This window comes from Littorina saxatilis, linkage group LG8 (assembly GCF_037325665.1).
Source record: "Littorina saxatilis isolate snail1 linkage group LG8, US_GU_Lsax_2.0, whole genome shotgun sequence".
Classification (NCBI taxonomy): Eukaryota; Metazoa; Mollusca; class Gastropoda; order Littorinimorpha; family Littorinidae; genus Littorina; species Littorina saxatilis.
In genome coordinates, this window is record NC_090252.1 from 37,756,622 (window position 1) to 37,765,783 (window position 9,162).

Sequence of the window (9,162 nt, forward strand, 5' to 3'; positions counted from 1 at the left end):
TTTTTATTCTTAGACTCTCTGTCGGTGCACATGCGGTGCTGAGGCCAGCTAGACTGACCGCAGCGCGGTCTTTGTTCTAGTACTCCCCCCCCCCCCTCTTTCCGCCCCTCCCCAAGATAAAGGACCGAAATGGCTGAACTTGCAACTCTCCTAGTTGTACAGTACAGAGTGACAAACGTTTGAGTTCTGGAATATCTCTACCCTTTTTAATAACGTTCTAATCACCTCGTTTTTGGATGCGACGCATTCTTTCTCCCCTTCCTTTAGGTTGCTAAGAATGGAGTTAATGTTTTCTGCCTCTACACACATACATACGTACACATGCACGCACACCCTCTCTCTCTCTAACGTTCTAATCACCTCGTTTTTGGATTTGTTTGTTTGTTTGTTTATTTGTTGCTTAACGTCCAGCCGACTACGCAGAGCCATATCAGGACGATCGTTTTTGGATGCGACGCATTCTTTCTCCCCTTCCTTTAGGTTGCTAAGAATGGAGTTAATGTTTTCTGCCTCTACACACATACATACGTACACATGCACGCACACCCTCTCTCTCTCTTGCTCCTTTCTTTTATTCTGCGCCCTTTTCCTTGATATTCCTTGTATTCATATATACGCGATACATGTACGATACATGTATTTTCATGTTAATCATATAATACTGATGATGTACAGAGAGAGTAAACCGAGTGTGTACAAGAGGGGATACAGTACGGATAGCCTGTGTCTTGAGCAGAGAAAGTAGGTCATTTTAAGCTGACCGCTTTTATGCTGCCAGATCTGAGTTTTGCTCTATTCCTTAGCAAAACTCCGGTACGGAGCGATTTAATTGCTTTCACATGTGTTGATAAGGCGAGCGGGGCTGGCCCTGGGAAACCGAGCTGTTGTTCTAGTCCTCCCCTCCCCCTCCGCAACTGGACTTTAACCCCCCCCCCCCCCCCCCCTTCCCTGTAGTTGTAGGAAATGATTCGACTTGGAGATTTTAGGATCTTCTTTGCCCTACCTTTTCCTGTAATGTTTGAATTACATCGTTTTTGATACAACAAATAACGTCCCTTTTTGTTTCGAGACCATCTTTGTTAAGTTTGACGATCAGTTTTTAGGAAGGTTTTTATGAAGAGGGGCGTGTTCTTTTTACCCTCTTTTTCATTTGCTGATTATTAGGCTTGATGTGTTCTGCTGCTATGTTCCCAAACACGTACTCTCTCTCTCCCTATGTTATTTTGCCATTCTTTTTCTCGGTGTCTCTTTTTGTTCGTATATTCAATATATGTATTCAGTAGAATGTAGGCGTTATGTTAATCGTATATGTGGCGTATGTGAATGTATAAAGACAGATGAAACCGGGGTGTGCCGATGTTTTGGTTATGGCAGTGACCGTTGTTGCTTTGAGCGCGCAGCATTTTTGTGGGGTTTTTATGGGCATGGATTTGCCGTTTGATATGGACGTCTAATGTACGTTTTGTATACTAAAGGAGAAGTATTTTTGTGTGTAACCTAATTGCTCAGTCTTTAAGTGTAACTGGAAGTTTTGCAGTTCGTCTGCGTTTTTGTCTACCTACAAGTGTTTGGTATCTACAGATACGTTGTAAGGTTGGTTGTTTAATGACATATGTGTGTACATCATTTTTATGTGGGTTTTCTTAATAGAAGAACTTTGGTGTATGTTTGAGGAGTTTAACTTCAGTTTGTAAGGAGGCTGGCAGCAGGCTCGGAGCCCTCCACCTCCCCTCCCTTTTGCTCCCGCGCTGCCAGAGCGGGATTCTCATTGGTCCTGCTAGGGTGACGTAGGAGGAAACCCCGTTAGCTATAAAAGACCCCTGTCCCCGTGAGGTCAGGAGGAGTTGCATTGAGCTGGGTTAAAGGTGTGGGAATCTTTCCTTATGCTTGGTGCTTCTCCTCAGAGAGACGTGTGAGAGAGTAGGGTGCCTAATAAGTGCCTGAAACATGCGTCTCCCCTGTTTTAGAGTCAGGGTCATCAAAACTACCACGGAGGAGTCGCATTGAGCTGGGTTAAAGGTGTGGGAATCTTTCCTTATGCTTGGTGTTTCTCCTCAGATTTGCGTGTGGTTTGGATGGTATGTGTGCCTTAGTGCCTGACCTGACAGACCACGTCCTCGATACGCAACTCTTGTCCCACTGGCAATAGTGAGCAGTGCGCGCTGTTTACTCGGTTACCACAAGGCTTATTAGAGTAGTGCGCGCTACTCTAAAGGTTACCCACAAGCAGTGATCGAGTGGCGTCACTCGATTTTGTCCAGGCCCCGAACCCCTGCCCGATTTTTCATCCAGATTAGGACTTAGGTTTTGTTTTCAAAGAGTAAGTTAGATCGCTAGGGTACCTACGGGTCATGCCCGATTTTCCAGCATTGTAAGGACTCAGATTTTATTTGTTAGTGTAGTGTTTAGACTGTGTTAAAGCCAACCTAGACTCTTTATAGATATATTTTCTATGGAAGGACCCACGTATGTTTTCTTTTGATTGTTTTTGGTTGAATACAATTTGAAATCCTATCATACTTTTGTTGACTTTACATTTTGTTCGTCTGTTCGTCTGGTGCGTGTGCTTTGAATGCCATCCTGACAAATGTCTTTTGAAAACACATGCACGGTTACATCCTAGACACAGACAGATAATATTTCCGTGAAGCTACCACCGCTCGGCTTTACAAGCTAAACTGTTTTGGAACATTTCTGATTTAGATAAGCTACCTGAGTGGTTATTTTTAGTTACATTTTGCTTCAATAAAAGATAAGTTAAGATAAGTTAAAGCAACCTCTGTCTTTGGTGTCTTAATTGTATGCTCCTCTGCCTGTGCTATATATCCTTGTCCTTCCACCCGACCTTCCCACAATAAAGACCAGACTCCTTTAAAAAACCCAAAAGAGCTGAAGAGCTGACTTCTGTAAAAATACTTTCAAGCTCGAGGTGCCAAAATACTTTTCTCGTTGATCATACAGATCAGCACACTCGGTGAGAAAATGACTCACAGTAAAACCAGTATCACATGCGTAGCACCATGGTTTGTTTGTTTGTTTGTTTGCTTAACGCCCAGCCGACCACAAAGGGCCATATCAGGGCGGTGCTGCTTTGACATATAACGTGCGCCACACACAAGACAGAAGTCGCAGCACAGGCTTCATGTCTCACCCAGTCACATTATTCTGACACCGGACCAACCAGTCCTAGCACTAACCCCATAATGCCAGACGCCAGGTGGAGCAGCCACTAGATTGCCAATTTTAAAGTCTTAGGTATGACCCGGCCGGGGTTCGAACCCACGACCTCCCGATCACGGGGCGGACGCCTTACCACTAGGCCAACCGTGCCGGTAGCACCATGGTGCCTCTTCTCTTTTAAGCAGATGAACATGAGTGAGATAAGTGTGACCAGTATGTAACCTGGCCAAAACACTTTCTTCTTTTCTACTTAAAGCAATTAAAGGAAGTGGCTTTAACAGGTCAGGAAGAGTTTTATACAATTTGTTTTCCGTGCAGGCAGACCAACGGTCTTGCCAGAGTTTTAAACTGTAGCAAAGTGTCTTCCTACGCAAGTCAGTAAAAGGAACAGACTGCTCAGGGAGACAGAGGGACAGTATACACTGTACTCACAAAACAATTTCAAATTTAGAATCAAAGTGATTGATAGCTCAGACACTGAACATGAATGACTGACTGACGTTTATTTCCTTCGCGAATACCAAAAACGAAACATCGAACGGAAGCCATTGCCAAACAATATAGATGCCAGAGTGGTTTCCCTTGGACAAGGGAAACCACACTCTCAACGTTTGCGTTCGCCGGTTCGCGATAGTTTATCAGTCAGTCAGTGCTTTCGATTTGGATTTGAACATCATGTTGCAACAAAAAAACAAAAAACTAAATTGGCCAAGGTTTGCTACCCGTCGCCAAGGTAAGTGATTCCGGACAAATGATAGGAACACCGCGAATGTGGACAGTGTCAGTGTGTGCGCGTGTTTGTGACCAAAAACGTAACAACTGGATGAAACATCTGTGTGCTCACTCTCACTCAAACTCAACAATCATCACTCAACATGAGACACACATAAACATGTACCTGAATATGTCACTTTATTGTCTAAACGTGAAGCAGCATGAAAGTTGCGAAAGAAACAAATTGAAACACCATAAAATGTACAAGACTTATAAAAAAACAAAAATAAAAAATAAAAAATCAATCAATTTTCTTAATACGAATTTTGGTTAAGACGAACTTTTTTTCCGATCCCCAGTGATTCGTCTTAAGCGTGTTCGACTGTATATGGATTGAAAGTAATTAGAATGTATGTTGGTTGAATAATATTTTGAGATTTTCTGTTGCAGTTTTACTTTGTTTTATGTGTTGTTAACCCAGATTCACAGCAACACAGGCTTTGTTGATACAGCACCACAGGCTATGTCGATACAGCACCACAGGTTATGTTGATACAGCACCACAGGCTATGTTGATACAGCACCACAGGCTATGTTGATACAGCACCACAGGCTATGTTGATACAGCACCACAGGCTATGTTGATACAGCACCACAGGCTATGTCGATACAGCACCACAGGCTATGTTGGTACAGCACCACAGGCTATGTTGATACAGCACCACAGGCTATGTCGATACAGCACCACAGGTTATGTCGATACAGCACCACAGGCTATGTTGATACAGCACCACAGGCTATGTTGATACAGCACCATAGGCTATGTTGATACAGCACCAAAGGCTATGTTCATACAGCACCATAGGCTATGTTGATACAGCACCAAAGGCTATGTTGATACAGCACCATAGGCTATGTTGATACAGCACCAAAGGCTATGTTGATACAGCACCAAAGGCTATGTTGATACAGCACCACAGGCTATGTCGATACAGCACCACAGGCTATGTCGATACAGCACCACAGGCTATGTTCGTACAGCACCCCAGGCTATGTCGATATAGCACCACAGGCTATGTCGATGCAGCACCAAAGGCTATGTTGATACAGCACCACAGGCTATGTTGATACAGCACCACAGGCTATGTTCATACAGCACCACAGGCTATGCAGAGAATTCTTAGAGGACGGAGCTATAGACCAGACCAGAAGATATAGAGCAAGGGAAATAGAGTATAGGAGTGTTGATCAGCAGAAAAGAAATACAAGTTACTACTTTGAATAAGTTAGCATAGAGACAAGTGATGGGAGACCACAGTTGAAGTACAGTGCCAACAGAACAGTCTTTCTTTCTTTCGTTGTTTCCCTTTTTTGTGTCAAAGGTGTATCCCAAATAAAAAGAAGAAATTGTTATCATTCGCTGAAGGAAATGATTTGATAATGTGAAAATGTTGGCGTTGGGCATAACCTGAATGTGTCCAACGTCAACATTGAGATGTTTGATGTGTAATTAACCCCAAATGATGTTTGAAGTGTAAAGACTATGTGTTATTTAACATGATAATGGTTATGTTTTATATAATGGTTTATAAAATGGTTATTTTGTAATAATGTTGAAAAAACATTAATAAGGACGAATGGTTATGATGATTTTTTGTTTTGTTTTGTTCATTCATTTAGCATAATGACCATCCTCACGAACATCAAAGCTGCCCGCCACGATCATGGACAGGGTGAAGACTGTCTTGGCAGTTGTCGCCATGCGTTTGGCGTTAGAACTGGGGACGCTCCCCACACGACTCTTTCCAACCTTCTTACCCATTTAGCATAATGATCATCCTCACGAACATCAAAGCCGCCCGTGCGATCATGGACAGGGTGAAGACTGTCTTGGCAGTAGTCGCCATGCATTTAGCATTAACTGGGGACGCTCCCTACACGACTCTTTCCAACCTCCTTACCCAACCCTGACCAAACCCCTACCCACGGGTTTATCACACGGTGAAAATTAGGAGTTTAGAGTTTAAAAGGGATTTAGGTTTTAACGATAATCGTAAATATTATATATGGAATTTAGTTAATAGTAACGAGTTGTACGAGATTGAAGAATAAATTTAGCAGCCAAGGGGTCACTTAGTACATGAAAGATAGGTTCCAAGTTTAAGTAATAATGTAGATAAGAATTAAAGCCAACAAGGCAAAAGTTTGTTGATGATAAGGAGTTATGAAGAACGTTATGACAGATTCGGTTTAATAAGAGATAGACTGGGCAGCCAAGGGGTCACCTAGTACATGAAAGATAGGTTCCAAGTTTAAGTAATAACCCAGTGTGCACACTACCCTTGGGCCAACCTTGTTCCAAGGTTGGGAGCCAAGCTCATCCTTGGCTCTTGGACGCCAAGGATGTGCCAACCTTGGTTCTAGCTTGGCATCCAGTCATGAAAACGCTGTGCGCGGCATGACTGGATGCCAGACATTTGCCAGGCAAGCTATAAATAGATCACTTGGCTCCCAAGGAAAACCCAAGAAGTCAGCAGAAAATAAAAAAAGTAGATTCAACTTTTACTTGCCATAAAATCCCAAACTCTTTAAAGAGTAAATTTTAAGCTAAAAAGACTGGATTTAACCATAAAAAGAAGCGTTACTACAATCACCGATTTTGCATCTCACAACTACTTCGCAGACTTTGCCCGCTCAATTTGACTGTACTTTCCTCGCCTGCTTTTCTTCACCAGTACCAGAACCAGTGCCAGCAATTAGCGATTGATCTCTCTCATCCGTCATTCTCAATCACCAGATTGTTTCGAAAGGTACACATTATCTATACTTATCTTTCTAGATACCTGTTGTTTTACTTTAGTTCGTTAAAAAGTTAGTATGGCTACCTCTGCGTCTGTCAGCAGAAGAATTCGCAAGAATGTGGCTGAAACAATGGCGGCATGTCTGCAGCAAACCGAAGCCGCGCGCAAAGTGTCGAGAATATCTGACACAGCAGATTCATTAGTATGCCAATCATCTCATCCTCAGTCGGAATCGGCAATCATTGAGAGTGATAGTAATGATGCGACTAGTGGAACCGCAGGTCTGCCACAAATTAAGCCAACGGCACTTGCATCTGATTCGGACTCTCAGTCTCAACCCCTCTGTCAGTCTCGCTATCAGTCTCAGACCGTGACTCAGTGTGAAGTTGACACTGACAGTGATGAATCGACTGATAGGTCCGATTTTTCAAACCAAGCAGTGGATTCAGAGGAGTAGTATGAATATTTTGATGCTGTTTCTGACACAGAGAGTGTTGACTGGAATTGTGCTTTTGATGATGTTCAAGAAAATGATATGCCAGAAGAAGAGCAGCAGAAAAATCTTGCTTTTGAGATAGGTTTGTGGGCAGCAAATTTCAACATTTCTGTTATTGCTCTGTCAGCTCTCTTGACTCTTCTGCGTTTTTACCACCCACTTCTTCCCAAAGATCCCAGAACTCTGTTAAAAACCCCTCGTCATTGTGATGTCAGGGAAGTGAATGGTGGATCATACTTCCATTTTGGTGTTCAGAAAGCTCTTTCCTTTTCATCTTGTTTGCTCCAGTTTTTTCGATCCAATCTGCTAGAATGTCGGTTGCGTCCCACTGAAATTTTTCTACAAATTAACATTGATGGTCTTCCACTATTCAAGTCTGCATCTACACAATTCTGGCCCATTCTCGGGAAGATTTCCAGTCCTATACAGTCGGAGCCATTTATAATAGGGTTATACTGTGGTGAGAAAAAGCCACAAATTCTGGAAGAATATCTTCATGATTTTTCAGAAGAGATGCTCACTCTGAGAGAGGAACCTGTTAACTTTGCTGTTGATGGACATGAGATACCAACATATATTAAATTATCTTGCTTTGTTTGTGATGCACCCGCCAGGGCCTTTATTAAACGGGTAAAAGGACACACTGGTTATCATGGCTGTGAGAAATGTGAGCAGTTGGGATTTTGGCTGGGGAGAATGACATTTCCTGACATGAGAGCAGCAGTAAGAACAGATGAAAGCTTTCAGCATGGAGCCCAGACAAATGGTCCTCATCATACTAGCCCTGTACCATCACCTTTGCTTCAGATTTTGGACATAAAAATGGTTACACAATTCCCATATGAATACATGCACATGGTTTGTCTTGGAGTGATCAGTTTGGCTGCGTTCACCAGTAAGTAAAGGATTGAGGTTAGGGCAGGTGGGGATTAATGAAATCTCACACAGTTTGCAGTGTTTTAGGGGCTACATTCCACGAGAATTTTCACGGAAATGTCGTGGTTTGGACGAGGTTGACCGATGGAAGGCAACTGAATTCAGGCAGTTTTTACTCTTCAGTGGTGTTGTTGCTCTTAGGGGAAGATTGTCTCGTGCAATGTATGAACATTTCTTGCTGCTGTTTGTTGGCATTCATTGTCTTGCTAGTCCTGTTCTTTACAGAACTCACGCTGATTATGCACATGGCTTGTTGTATGGCTTTGTTGAACAGGCTATTCATATATATGGTGGTGAATTCATAGTATACAATGTACATGGTTTACTGCATCTTGCAAATGATGTTAAACTATTTGGGCCTCTTGATTCATATTCAGCCTTTCCATTTGAAAATTTTCTTCGACATTTGAAGACGTTGGTTCATAAACCACAGTCTCCTTTGCAGCAAGTTGTGAGAAGAATATCAGAAAGGGTACAGCATGGAGTCTTTGGCTTCAGAAACTCTAACAAACTGCAGGATAACAACGTGCCAAGGAAGGAGCATTTGCATGGACCACTCCTACCACACCAAGCTACTGAAGATTGCAATGGGACTTTCCTGTCTGTGAATCGTGGAGACAACTGTGTGAGGGTCAATAACAAGTTTTTTCTTATTCAGAACATTTTATGTGTCAGAGATGTTGAGGAAGTTGTGTTGGTATTGAAGAAGTTTAATAGAGTTTGTGATTTCTTTCAGTATCCTTATATTTCCAGCGATTTTGGTATCGTTCAGTGTGACCATCTGTCACAAGATCTTGTGAGAGTCTTTCTCTCAGAGGTTCAAGATAAAATGGTGTTGCCTTACAAAGATGCATTTGTCCTTTTTCCTCTGAATCTTGTCCGCGGCCACTAGTTCAAGACTTGCTCAGGATTTTGTTGTCCCAGCTCCGTAGCAGTGGCAAACTGATTTTGTTCTAAATTATATCTGCAAAGAGATGAGATGGTTGGCATAATGAATATTTAGAATAAGGTTGTATTTTTTTCATCAGTTTTTTT

The 9,162-nt window shown here is 42.4% G+C and overlaps 1 long non-coding RNA gene across 1 annotated transcript; it reads left to right on the forward strand.

The window, feature by feature from the left end:
• Positions 1-1,430: 1,430 nt before the first annotated feature.
• Positions 1,431-2,776, forward strand: LOC138973449 (uncharacterized). Its single transcript, XR_011458024.1, has 2 exons — positions 1,431-1,865; positions 2,020-2,776. It is a non-coding gene; the product is annotated as an uncharacterized lncRNA (long non-coding RNA).
• Positions 2,777-9,162: the final 6,386 nt, after the last annotated feature.